The sequence below is a fragment of the Gorilla gorilla genome, chromosome 17 (assembly GCF_029281585.2).
Source record: "Gorilla gorilla gorilla isolate KB3781 chromosome 17, NHGRI_mGorGor1-v2.1_pri, whole genome shotgun sequence".
Lineage (NCBI taxonomy): Eukaryota > Metazoa > Chordata > Mammalia > Primates > Hominidae > Gorilla > Gorilla gorilla.
The window spans coordinates 96717905-96733220 of record NC_073241.2 but is presented as its reverse complement, the minus strand read 5'-3'; positions in this window follow the sequence as shown (position 1 = coordinate 96733220).

The window sequence follows — 15316 nt, the reverse complement described above, 5'->3', positions numbered from 1 at the left end:
CAGGAGGCTGAGGCGGGAGGATCACCTGAGCCTGGAAGGTGGAGGCTGAAGTAAACTAAGATCAGGCCACTGCACTCCAGCTTAGGTGACAAAGGAAGACCCTGTCTCAAAAAAAAAAAAAAAAAAAAAAAAAGGTCAGGGACTGGAAAATCTTGCATTATAGAGAAATACTTTGTTAGAGTGTATTTATATTTAGATGTGGGTAAAACATGAAACCACTGTAGACAATGATTCAAAAGAAAGTATATGTTAGTAGACATTGCCCCCAAAATTACTGGAAAATGTTATACATTGTTAAAGCTGTTATGAAGACATATACATATGTTATTTTAATTTGCAGATCATTGAAGCAATAGGATGTAGTAATTACAGATGAGTCATTGAGGTCTATGATGCTAGAGCAAAAAATAATTAAAAACCTTTTAATATCAATCAAAACAGTCTCATAGAAAGTGTATCTTTAAATAAACTGAGCTTTAATTCTAAATTAATTTTAAAATATAGGGTTTTGTTTTCAGTGTATCTCAGAGCACTCCAGAGTTCCCTCTTTTGTCCCACAGCGTTGTTTTCTCAAAATTTGTCTACTTCTCTGATTTCATATTTTTAGGCAACCATATTAATAGCCTAATATTCGTCAAGCACTGTTATGTTGGTTATACAAAAAAGAATACTGATTAAGTATATTTTGGAAGAGATCGTGACATCATTTAAAATTTGATAAATTACAGGAACAGTTCATATGTTTTTGAAAGTCTGTGATTCTGAGCACCAAATGAGAGACTTCCCCAAGGTGAAACTAAATTTATAGGAAAATCAACACAAGTCAATATGTTATTTTCTCAGATTTTTGTCCAATCTGGAGAGAAATGAGAAAAAAATAAGCATGGCTATTAATACTCTATAAGAATTAATTATGGAACATGATTTTAAAAACAAAGTCTTGTTTTCAAATCCTGGATGTAGTATACTTAAAATTGGCTATAATGATGACTGCTCCTGTGGCCTTCCGTTTTCCATAAAATAGAAATTATATGTCACGTGGTTAATGTGAGCCAAGCATCTAGCATATAATAGAAAACCAATCACAGTGAAGAAATAATTTCCATTTTAAGTTTTTTAGTACCTAGTTAGTAGGAAAAGCCCTGGTCTTGTTTTAACAAATTAGATTTATTCACAATTTATACTGTACTAAAATCTCTTTCATTTTTCAGAGTCAATTCTTAAATATCCAAACTAGTTTATTGAGAACTATCTTCTATGGCAATATAAATATAAGTGAACTTCTAGAAATGCATATTATATTCATTCATTCAAGTATGTTTTCTTTATTATGTTTATCATGCTACATTAAAATCTATGTGCACTCAGTGAATACATGCCATTTTTAAAATGCTCTCCCTTGCATATATCCAATCTGTAAATTAAAAGATGCATTTTTCTAAAAAATTGGTAAAGAAAAAACATCAAGCATTTACTCTGCTTTTCATATGCAAACTTTAGTCTAGCCAAGTAGTTTAGGTAGAAAAAATTTTCTTTCATAGAAAAATTCCAGATAATGCATGCAGAAGCAATGAGATAATTAAATGTTACCATTTTGGAATCCAATAATATTAATAAAATAATGGCTCTAAAAATAATAATCCTTAACTTCTAAAATCATCAAGTGGAAATTTTCTGGAGAACTTTTGTATTATACTAGTTATACTAACAAGATCCGAAACTGCAGATAAATATTAACATCACAAAACAAGAAAACAAAAAAAAAAAAAAACAAGAAAAATATTCCCCCAGTGTGATGCTATAGGATGTAGACTGCCCTGGAAGTGTTACTTTTGAATGACAGAACCAGAGTCTAATCACATTTCCAGAAAAGACCTAACTACCCATTTCCAGGTAATGCTGAGATTAACCAGACATCTTACATAGCACTACTGGACTACAGTAGTCCAAACTCAGAATTTGAAAATTCTCCTGCATAAGAGACCCAATTACTTAAACAAACAAAAGGCAAGAAACCATTTCTAAAAACAGGAAATCATTAGAATGAAGGAGACCTAAAAGTCATTTTAAACAAAGCAATCAAATCATATGTTGACTTTATTTAGATTCTGATTCATAAGAGTGTGCGTAGGTATGTATGCAAACACACGGATAAATATGTGTATGCTCATATAGGCATACATACACACATGTATACATATATGTTTGCTGATATATGCATACATACACATACTTTATATAGCAAATTATATACTTATATATTCATAAACACATGACATGCATATATAATTTTTATAAATACAATGTTGGCCATGTGTGGTGGCTCACACCTGTAATCCCAACACTTTGGGAGGCTAAGATGGGCAGATCACGAGGTTAGAAGTTCGAGATCAGTCTGGACAACATAGTGACACCCAGTCTGTACTGAAGATACAAAAAATTAGCCGGGTGTGGTGGTGTGCACCTGTAATCCCAACTACTCTGGAGGCTGAGGCAGGAGAATCACATGAACCCGGGAGGCGGAGGTTGCAGTGAGCCAAGGTCATGCCACTGCACTCCAGCCTGGGCAACAGGGTGAGACTCCATCTTAAAAAAATATCCGTTGTTATATATATGCATACACAACAGGGAATTTTGAATAATAATTTAATATATTATTTTTAGTTACTGTGTCTGTGTGTCTGAATAGTGATAGTATGATATTTTTAAAAAAGGTCTATGTTTTGGTATATTTGCAGATGGAATGATATGATATCTGGAATTTTTCTAAGACCTATTTTGTGTTAAGGAGGTTACGATGAAGTTGGTGGCATTACAGATTTAACATGACTGGTTATGTGTTGGTAATTGTTGAAACAAGGAGATGGGAACACATGAAACCACTGTAGAGTATTCAGGCCAGATGTGGATGATCTTCACTGGAGCTAGCCCTGAAATGAAGGTTGGGCAGAGCCCTTGGGGACAGTAGTACCAGAGTCAGAGGAACCTGGAGAAGAGTATGGAGAAAAAGCTACTAAGCATTGTAGGTGTCCTACGATGTGATAGCTTGGGAACGAACCAATTTTTCTATTGTAAGTGTTGTCTTTAATCACCTTAATGTGCTCAAATAATTGATTAAGTCAATTTCAAAAAGATAATATTTTAGAACACTGGTAAAATATGTATATATGAAATGGAAAATATATAGGAAAATTATGAAAACCTTAACCATGGTATTTATTTAGTAACAATTTCTTTGCAAATTCTATTAAACAGTTGATTAAAAATAACTCGCAAAGATTAAAAACACCAAGCAGTTATAATATTAAGCTAAAAATTAGTCTACTATCACTCTTTGTAAACTGCAGGCTTTTTACACTGATAATAAAGAAATTTATCCCTTAAAGTCTTTTATTTATCTTATCTTGCAAACTGTAAACAATTTTATGAACTCAAAGTTAAATACATATTGTTTAGTCAGAATATTCCTTTTCTAATGTCACTTCAGGTTTTACAGCAAGCCGTGGAGGAAATGAGCTTGCTCTGTCTCCAAGGGGTTTTTGTGACATTAAGTAAAACTGTCATATTTTTATCAGCGTCTGTGTCATTTTTTCCAAAACAGCTGTTTCAAGAAATATTAACTGAGTTCTTATAAAATATTTTGCCTTCTAGCTTCAGAAAGCAGCAGGTGGATCTTTCTTTGTTGGTGTGCTTGACTGTGAAAATAAGAACTAGTGCCAATACTCCAAGGAAAAGAACAGTACCCTAGGGATAAGAGCCAATAGTCTCATCTTATCCCCATTATTTAGAGAAGTAGAGAAAAGTTTCACTCAAACAGACAATAGTATGACATTCAATAAGCGAGTAGTATTTTACCATACATGCCAAGTACATGTATCATTAAATAGCAACAGAAACAGCTATCACTATGTTCCTAGATTCTGACAGGGTCAGCCTTTGGGCATGTGTTCCTCCCTCCAGAAGCTTTGGAAACTTGATTCTTGATCCTATTCTACTGCCAAGAATTCTGCTTGTGAATTCCCAAGCCAGACAAAAGACTTGGTTTCTAAAGTCCAAAAATGTAAAAAGGTACTTACACAAAGAATAAATTATAAGATTCTATTACAACAACTAGAGATAATTGCCCATTTCATTTAAGTAATCTCTGAATGATCAGTACAATGCAGTACAATATACCCAATTATATAAACCAGATTCACATAATCTCCAGGCCTTCACAAATACAAATTTTTTTTTTAATGTGGTCAGAAACCAAAATGCAAAGCAATTTGGGAAATTTTGTTCCAAGAATTCCAGAGGAAACACATTCTCCAATTTCAGAAATGCAGTTTCTTAAGCACTTCCTCCTTATTCTCAAAACCCAAGGGAAAACTAACAGGTTTCAAACTACCCCAGAAAAAGTAGCCTACTTTTTAATATCAGCAGATATGCAAGCAAAATGTATCTCCTTTTTCCAAAGGAAATAGTAACCCAGGGTTCTCACATTTGTTGAATTTTTGTAATGTTGTCAGTCGCATGTATTAATTACAGACCATCTAGGGTGAGTCACTTTGTAGCAATTTTATGTAGCCTCTGTATTTTAAGTTTATTGAATTAGAATGTCAAACATCAATTTTATATATGTCATTTAACAAGGAAATGAATAAATAATGGACAAATTGACATCGAAGAACTTACCTTTTCTAGTTATCTGATACTCAAGATTCTCTGAGTGGTTTTTTTTCTTTTGAACTGTGTCTCCTGCTGGGACAATAATGTAACACATTTTATCCTAATTTATATACTGACAAAAAGATGAACTGTCACCACGTCTCTAATGATAACTGCAGCAGAGTTGTGGAAGCATCTTGCGACAAACACTACTCTCTTCGAAATTTTCTATAAATTTTGAATGAAAGCATTTCACTTTCAGTGTATTCTTCTTTGTTTTAAGATGAAGGCTTGCTTTGTTGATAAAGATACACATGCACCCATACACATATACGCTGAGTAGAAGCAAAATTTTGACGATTACTGAAAAAAGTAAAGCCATTTATTTTGATCATGTTGTTATCATTGTTTAAATGAGATAATCTGGGTGAAATAAAATTTCAGACAAGATTAAGAGCCTACTTTATAGATATTAGACACTAAGTTAAAATGGATGACAGGCATCTACATGGAAGGCTTGTGCAGTATCAGCTGCAGAAATGGTGGTGCAGTACGTTTAGAGTGTTTTTTCTTCAAAGTGACTGACCCGTTTGGAACTACGTATACAGATAGCATACGCTAAGTGTCAAAAACTGTGTGAGAAAATGGGAAGCAAAATGTTGATAAAACAGCCACAATCCTTACTCTCATAGATCAGACTCCTATCATCTTTTGTTCCAATTTCTTATACTTGTTTTTCTTTTATCATATAGGTAGACAAATGACATCCTTCCTTTAGGATGCCTTCAAAAAGGGCATTTTGGAATTCGAATGTCAGAGAATATAGTGTGAATCATTTTTGAGGATGGGTTTAAGAAAGTGTCTACCTGCTGTCCTGGGAACCACTCCTCCTTTCCAAATCTTAGTCTTTTTTTTTTTTTTCCTGCTTCTGGAAGTCATGCAAAGTTGCCAGTCCAGTTTCCATCTCTCTATTCACTTTCTCAGACTTGGCTATATATGGCGTGGCTCCAAAAATAGACAAACATTGAGTACCTTCCAGGAACTATCTCAGCTACCCCAGAGGAGCAAGATTTCTTGCTGTGAGTGAGATGCTAAGAATTAATATATTTGACAGCTTCAAGAAAATAACTGGGTTTGGAGTAATGTGTTAGTGAGATGTCAATAAAAGCTGGCCGTAGATTAGTAAAATTAATACAGAAAATGGGATAGAGGGAAAAGTGCAAATATAATAAAGCTGGAAGGAAGGAGAGTGGAAGACACGGACATTCTTGTTACATGCTAATCACAAATAATACTTATATAGGGCTATATTTATAAAAGATATTGATGCAGTTATATTGAACCTCAAATTGAGGGTTGTTTGTACTATTTAATTATACATGCATAGAATACGTAGAATACATATATTTATATGATATATATCCATATACCTTTATATACCTACTTGTCAAGTACAAATGAGCATGATAAGCTGCATTAACATTCACAAAACTTTTTCAACATACTTTCATATAGTCAATTCTCATAATTGTCCTTTCATGCTGACAGATTTCACCCTGATGCAAGGACAACATTTTCTAGCACCAAAAGAAAAATACTTGTCAAATGTTAAAATACAAGATTCAGGAGGCATTGAACCATTATTTACAAAAGCTTTCCAAAATGGGCTGCCCATTACTAGGAAGTCGTGTTTTGAAGGTGTTTCAAACATAAACAGAGAGGCTGACATCATACCCTTCCCACTCCTTCAGAACATTGTGATTCTCCAATTATCAGAATAATGTCTTTGTTCATACCTCTTGGCTCTGCATTATTGTGAGAGTGTTAAACTCACTAATTCTACTATTTGCCAGATGGTACTCAGGGGCCATTTCCTAATTAACCTGGTTCTTAGCATGGCATTCATTCATTTTTGGTATTACTGACATTTTATCACCAAAAACACATTTCCTATTTACACAGCTTATCAGCTGCATTTTAGTCAAACTGGTACAACAAGGATAATATTCTTAACCTATAATGAAGGACTCATAACATTTTTTGGTATTTTTATTTTACTCTATTTAATTGCTGCAATGGCAAGATGAACACTGTGTGTTTAAAGCTTTTGTATTCTCAAGATCTAGATGACTTAGTTTAGTAGTCAGGAGCATTTTTTATTTCAAACAAATTAATATTATTGAATGTTGAAATTATCACTCTTACAATTGCATGGATAGTTTAATTCAGCTGAAATACAACAGCAAACAAAGGACAGAGACCTGTCAAAAATTCAGCACTCCACGGAAGACAGGTAGTTTAGTGGTCATGGCCTTCATATACTATGTGTCCTAGATGAAGTTTACGAAACCGCATTAAACCTTGTTTTTATTTCGGCAAATGAGAATAATAATAATGCTTTTCTCCTACAAACATTGATGGTATTAATTGAAATCATGCAGTTAAAATATTTGGTACAGTGTATCTACAACACTTGGTACAACAATTTGGTACTGTTGTATCTACAACAGTAATTAATCAGTACATGTTATGTGACAAATGCCATGGAAAAAGAAATACAAAATCTTGTATTTGATCTATTTCTCAAGAGAGACTTGCTTTCCAGAATTAACACACGTGTAAGTCAGATCTTAGTTGGGTTATTTAGAAATGGAAGCCATGTCATGTGTAACCCCAAATGCTCCTGCACCATACTTTGATAGAGAAAAGTTTGAAAAACACTGCTCAAGCAGAAGTTGGTTTTCCTCGAACATCAGGAGGAGGATTTTCCAAGTCAGACACCTACCACTTTTGATGCTATCTCCCACCTCCCCAAACATTTTCTCAAATAAGTCTTCTTGGAATAGTCAAAGGAGTCACTGGTGTTGTGCTCTACAGTACCTAATGTCTGGAATCATTATTAATTTTATAGAGAATAATGCACAGGAATTGCCTGTGAATGCTTGTTAATAGGACTATAAAGAACCTTGGAGTCAACATCACTGAAATTCTCATAAATTACCTAATGGGACCCTATGTAGAGATTGTGGACTCTCTCTGCCTAACTACAGAATTTTAAAAAATTAGTTATAACTTTATGTTTAGGTATTATAGAATATCTTTTACAAGAAAATCCCACACTATATTTTCTTAAAAGTACCACCTTTCCAGAGCATATACTTCAGCGAGAGTTTGTAGTGCATTATTAAGGGCTATAATTAACAATCCACAGAGACCTAGCTCTCCTTCCTGCACTGTTGGGACAGGCAGATGATATATTTGAAATTTCCGATCTTCTAGATGGAAAGTAATAATTCATCTGAACTCATTTATTTCAGAGTAATGTCATTTCTCTAAATATAGTTCAGTTTCACATCTGTTTGTTGACATTGTAATTGAGTAACCATCAAACCATTATAAATGTAAGCATTTTTAATTTGATTTAAAAATGATTTTAGATTATTTTTATGGAAAGTAGACTAACAGTGAATCATGTGGAAACTAAGGAGAATTTATGAGGATGCTGTGGAAGCCCTGCTGAGTTTTGCCTAAAATATTATCTTAGTCATTCACTGACAGATATTGATCAATCAATTAAATTATTCCTTATTCAGTGAGAAATACAAAACATACACATATATATAAGAGAATGTTCTTCATATTCAAGTATACAACTTTGTAAATTAATTAAATTCCACAGGTACCAATGTCCATCACCTATTATACTAGCACTGTCCATACACATGTGAATGATGTAGGGTGAATTCTTGTTATATGGTATAAAGGGTATGGACTTTGAAGTCAGAATATTTTTATTTTAAATTTTAAGTTAGTTCCTTTATTCTATGACCTAGATGTTTACCTCATCTGGTATTGAGTTTCCTAATATGTACAACCCAGAAAATCATTCTAATAATGCCACTGCAATAATGGTTCAGGTACCAAGAAATTATGAGAAGTATATTGAATGTTAATCTGAGTAACAGCCTTAAATGTACTAAAAATCCAACTGAAACAATATATATGGTGCTGGAAGACAGTATCTCTGCAATCTGATGCTGCACTCACTTTTCAGTCTTATGCAATTTATTTAAATATTTCCTTCATCCTTTCACCCCATGTGGGCTCCACATGTATATACTTATTTTCATCATCACCTTCCTTTGTTTCTGTTTCAGAGCCAAATGTCTCTTCAGCACCACTCAGTATACATATACACATCTCTTCTCATTCTTTTTACCATGGCTCATTCCTTTCACATAATGCTGTCCCATTCTATCAGACAATAAAGGCCAACATTTTAGCAAAAGTCTTGACACTTACTAGCCTCTTGGTTTAAGGTGAGAAGTGTGTAACTGACAAAAAGCACAGTGATTCAGGAGATGTTTAGGAGTCACAACATCTGGAATTGCTGGCAGATTGACTTTAAGGGGTAAAGGAAAGAGAAAGATTAAGGAAGAGTCTGACAGTGGCTTCAAAACTATGTGGACAGTGACACTGTTTACTGAAATGGAGAAAACTAGCAGATAAACAGGTCTGGATGAGAGGGTGAAATTAGAAGTTGTAGTCTAGACAGAGTAAGTTTGACAGGTCTAATGCATACACAACTCAGAAAAGGTTTGCAGAAAAGAAAAGATTTACAGAACAAGCAAATATGCTTTAGAAATTAGCCTGAATAAAATTCATTAAGGTCGAGTATTGCAATTACTATCAGTGGAATCCTCATTCCTAAATAAAGGAATATGTTGGACCCAAAGTTCTACCGCCTATAGGAATATAATATAATGCCAGAATTTGCTTATCATTTAAGCTATCACTTATCAATTTTATTTTATGAAAAAACATGGCTTTTTTCCCCCAATTAGTCATCACTGCTGTACCCATTCAACCAATATCTATGGTTCACCTATTTGTCCAGGAGCTAAGAACTTGGAACAGGAAATATGCAGCTCCTGTCTTCATGGACTATATTTCAGTAGAGGAGTCAAGAAAAAAACAGGTAAATACAGATAAAATAATGTGAATAAAAAATCAGGAGACTGACATCAATAATACAGGAGGAAACATTCTCTAATAAGAATTATAGAGAAGGCCTCTTTGTGGATTATATTTGTGTTGAGAAATAACCAATGAGAAGAAAATAGTCATGCAAATAGTGAGGTTTGACAGCATTTAAGGAGGAAGGAATGGTAGGCCAATGGCCTTGAGTTGGCACAAAACTGATCATGATCAAAAACTGAAAGAAAACCAAAGTGACTTGACTATATTTCAATTGGCTTGACTATATTTCAATAGGTTCCATGAATGCATAAGTTTGGAGAAACTTACTAGAAAAAAATCATATGAAATATGTAGGTACTTTAGGTAAATCATGGTTATTTCTTAAAGCAATGGATAGTCATTAAAGAATTTTGAGCAAGAAAGTAATACTTCCTGATGTGAGTTTAAGATCTGTTTTGCAGATGTGTAGAGACTACTTTCAAAGATGGGAGGAGAGGAAGTGGGAAGGCAGTTACTTTCAAATTACATTTCCCATGTAATATAGTATATATACTTCTATCATGCTATAGAGCTATAGAATTGGCACACAATAATGCTAATTAATTTAATTACATACATTATTTTAAAATTACTTACTACTTTTTCTTAAAATGTACATTAAATGGCCTTTGATAGAGAAAACTAGGAATAGATGCAATTTTTTTTCACTAAACATTTATTTCTTTTGGGTATGCCTCTTCTCTAGGTTGATAAAATAATGTTATCAACAATAGGTGTACCCTATGTAATTTTTTTCTTGTTGTATGTAGACTTGTGCCCCCATTTAAAAATTATTATTAACTTTATTAAGAAAGTAATACTTGTGATCTTAGCTGAATTATCTTTTCTTTTCAATGATACTTTGACAAATCTTGTATTCAGCAAATAGACCTCTACTGCTTACTTAAAATAGGTTAATATTGAGATATCAATCAACACTTCATGTTAAATATGATGTTTTTCATTATTGTGTTAGTCAACATATATCATGTATTAGAAGTTCAGTTCTAAAATGTAATGCACTTGAACTTAACTGTAGTGTTCATTATGGGCAATGCGTGGTTTAGACATGAATATTCCATTTGGGTTTCTCAGTGAATACTTTCTAGTGTGTCTGCACTGATATAGGCAATCATTTGGTGCATTACAAATGACATAACATTCAAGGCACTGTTCTCTCTAGGAGCCCTTCTTCCAGATGCTAGTTCTAATTTAATAGTATCATTTATTAAACAACATAAAGTATTAAAGAGTATCCAGATTTCCTTCAGTCTTACCATTTCATTTGCTTTAATGATGAAAATCAGAAGTACTATGAAATAATGGAGGAAGGATTGGAAGAGTTTCTATGAAGGAGGCTGCAAAGACAAGAGTCCCAAAATCTGTTTCTATGGGGGGTTGTTTCCCAACATTTTAATTAATTGATCAGTTAGATAAATACACTCTTCGATATATGTACTAATACAGCAAGTGGTCATTTCGAGGATTTTTTCATGTTGTGTAATAGTAAATCATAAAATGTACTTACTATGGTCTAAAAACTCAAAGGACTGAAATGACTGTGCAGTAAAACCAAGAGTTGTTAGTGGTAGGAATAGGTATTAAACAAAATGTCTCAAGGCAGTAAGAACGCTTAATGGTAAAAAAAAACTTTAGACTTTTGAGCTAGACTGCCTTGATTTGGGTCTTTCTAAAGTAATTTTGGGCAACTTAATATCTCCACATTTCAGTTTACAAATCTATACAATGAGTATAAAACCTGTACACAATTTCCCAAGGTTGTTGGGAAGGTTAAACAAGTGTTAATATGTTTAACAAAAACAAGAACCGTGTCTAATAAGAGCTCTATATGTTTCAAATATTCTTACAAATCAGAAAGTCCTTCCAGCCTATCTATTTAAGAAGCTCTATGCATTTCTTTAATCTGAATATTCCCGGGCAGTGTCTGTGTGATGAATTCTGCTTATTTTGTTGTCTGCATGGGTTTCATTGTTGAGGAGAATGATTTATTCCAGTGTGCTACTAATGTGTTGGATAATTACAGTGATATTGGGCATCATAATTATTCTTGACTTTAATGGAATTTCTTTTAATATTTCATTATTAAGTATTTTGTTTACAGCAATTTCTGGTAGATAATTTTCAGCAAGTTGGCCGGGTGCGGTGGCTCACGCCTGTAATCCCAGCACTTTGGGAGGCCGAGGCGGGCGGATCACGAGGTCAGGAGATCGAGACCATCCTGGCTAACACAGTGAAACCCCGTCTCTACTAAAAAAAAAAAAATACAAAAAATTAGCCGGGCGTGGTGGTGGGCGCCTGTAGTCCCAGCTACGCGGGAGGCTGAGGCAGGAGAATGGCGTGAACCCGGGAGGCGGAGCTTGCAGTGAGCCGAGATCGCGCCACTGCACTCCAGCCTGGGCGACAGAGCGAGACTCCGTCTCAAAAAAAAAAAAAAATTTTTTTCAGCAAGTTGAGAACATCTCTTTCCATTTATAGAAATTAAGAATTTTTTCTTGTTTTAATCAGAAATGAATATTCAGTTTTAACAATGTCCCACTAGTAGGTCGACTTTTAAATCTCTCCAGTGAGGATGACATTCTATTTACAGACATCTTATTTACATATTTCAGATACTATTTACTTCTATCTTATCTCCACTTAATAATTTTTTCCACTTCTTCCACTGGAGTACTTCTCCACAGACGTGGGTTATACTCCTCTGAATCACAGTCCACGCTTTTCATGTTGCCAGAGTATGACTAACACATTTTCTTGTGAGTTTGTGTAGTAGGAACCACAATTGCCAGGGAGATTAGAAAGGCACTCTCCCTGCAAATACAAATATATGGATATAATTTTGCTTCTTTCTCTCTCTCTGTGTGTGTGTGGTGGTGGGGGTAGTGGGGGGACCTCATAAGTTTTACTCAGGCAAAATTTTTAAAAATGATCAGTTGGATAATCCATCTTCTGTTCCACATTGTCTTGTCTACTCCATGTAGCAAACACTAAGCCTCCTCCTCCCCAGAGAGCATCTGACCCTTCTCCTCTGACAAAATATCTTAAGTGCTTGTGTTACTTAAAGAAAAGGAAGCACGTAGAAATAACAAAAATAATTCTGAATTTTACTTTTTTCATCATCATATCTTTATTATATTTGTGGTCCTTGTAGCAGCAACATCCCAGAAGGGTAAAACCCAGAAGTCAATATTGAACTCTTCTCTTCTGTAAATTCTCACCAAGTCCACATCCCCTTCTCAGTACCCGAGGAAGTTTGGTAATTTAACTCCAAAATTTATCCTGAATCTAATCACTTGTTTTCATTGCACTACCACTTCCCCACAATCCGATCTATTTCATTTGTTAATTCCTCTCCACTCTCCCACCTCCCACCTGGACTACTGCAATAGACCCAGCACTGGTCTCCGCTGTTCCCTTCTAATCCTGTCTATACAGCAACCCAAATTTTTCTTTCTTTCTTTCTTTCTTTCTTTTTTTTTTTTTTTTTTTTTGGAGACGCGGTCTCGCTCTGTCACCCAGGCTGGAGTGCAGTGGTGTGATCTCAGCTAACTACAACCTCTGCCTCCTGGTTTCAAGCAATTGCGATTCTCTTGCCTCAGCCTCCTGAGTAGCTGGCATTACAGGCATGCGCCATCGTGCCCGGCTAATTTTTGTATTTTTAGTAGAGACGGGGTTTCACTATGTTAGGCTGGTCTCCAACTTTTGACTTCGTGATCTGCCCGCCTCGGCCTCCCAAAGTTCTGGGATTACAGGCGTGAGCCACTGACCCAGCCCCAAGTCATCATTTTAAAAATACAAATCAGCTGATGTCTAGTCGGCATAAAACTTCTCAAAAAGTCAAATAACATATGTTCCGATTTATAAGTAAAAGCTAAATAATGTGCACACATGGACATCCAGTGTGGAATGGTAGATAATGGAGACTTGGAAGGGTGGGAGGGGGTGAGGGGTAATCAATTACTTAATGGGTACAATGTATATTATTTGGGTGATGGTTATGGTAAAAGCCCAGACTTCACCATTATGCCATATATCTGTGTAACAAAACTGCACTTTTACCCCTTAAATTTACACAAATGATAATTAAAAACTTTTCTTACAGCTTATAAAGCACTTCATAACCTGACTTCTATGTAAATCTTCATCTTCATTTCTTGTCTCTCACATTCATTCTGTTTTAGTCACAATGTAAATCAGTCTGTCTTTTTTCAACCTCAGGCAAAATCATAGTCTTTGGTGTATTCATGTCACCAAATTAAATTTGCTTTGTTGCATTTTACTTTCTATTTTTGCCCCTTTACCCTGGTCTTACTCTTTGGTACAATCCCCTCACCCCACCTTCTTATATGTTACACTTTGATCTGTTTTTGCTTTTTAAACTTAATCTTATGTATTTGAGAGCTGTTTCTATTTATATTGGGATACTGAGTTTTTTACTTCTTTCACCGTATACTATTTTATCATTTGCACATGGCAATTTTCGTAGTAAAATATGCTTCTAGCTCATGCAGTGCTCTTTCCTGAGTCAGGGCCTCTGCATCTGCCTTTCTCATTTCCTGGATCTGGCTTGTTCAGAGAGACTGATTTGGTTAAGAGAAACATCGCTAAGTCACTGATTTCCACCAGTAAATCTAAGGTGACACAGTGTCAGAGGACAATTCCAAAATGTTAAAAGAGAACCCAATACAAATACTTATTATATTACTTATTAATTAATTAAATACATTACTTAATAATTAATAATTGAGATAAATGAATATTACTTTATATAATATAAAGTAATAATATATATTACATTTATATATTATATAATTAATATATGTAGTAAGTATTATTTAAAGTAATATTACTTTATATTATATAAATTAATAAGTAATACTGAGTTATTACTTACTGGAGTAATTAACATCTCACTGGAAGACAGTAAATTTGCTATATGGAGAGGAGTGAATAGAAAGTGAGGAAATAAAAGAATATTAAAAACACACTGGAGAAATTTTGCTGTGAGAGAGAGGAAAGAGATCTGAAGGTAGCAGCAGGATGATGAGGGGTTAAGAAAGGGGTTTAGCTGTGCTGCTTTTCCCCCTTGGTTGCAGTGAGTTTAATAATAAGTGGAAGGAACTGCTAGAAATGCACAGGCTTAAAATATATGAGAGATAAGGGATATACTTTGGGGTAAGGTTTATGAAACCTTTATGAATACCAAAAAATGTCACAGAAGATATTACTTAAGAACTCTAGGGTTGTGTTTTTAATAATCTCTATTATACATATTCATTTGTATATTTCAAGGCTAAAAAATCCAAATGAAGAAATTCACCTTCACCAGGTTTGCTTACAGAAATTATAATGTGGGTGAATTGTATTTCCCCAGGTTTATTGAAGTTTATGCTATGCCGAAAAGTGACTTTCCTTACTACCTACTAGATGCATGCTTCAAGCCATAGAAGAGATCCTATGCTACTTTCTTAGGAAGACCTTATAGGCCCTGTTCTCACAAAGGAACCACAATAATGTTCCATAATTATTGCTATCATTATTATCATCAGCCTGATTTTCATATGAAGTTGAATTTTAAATGTGATCCCAGAAGTATGAACTTTGCTGTGCAATGTATGTGTCTAACTAT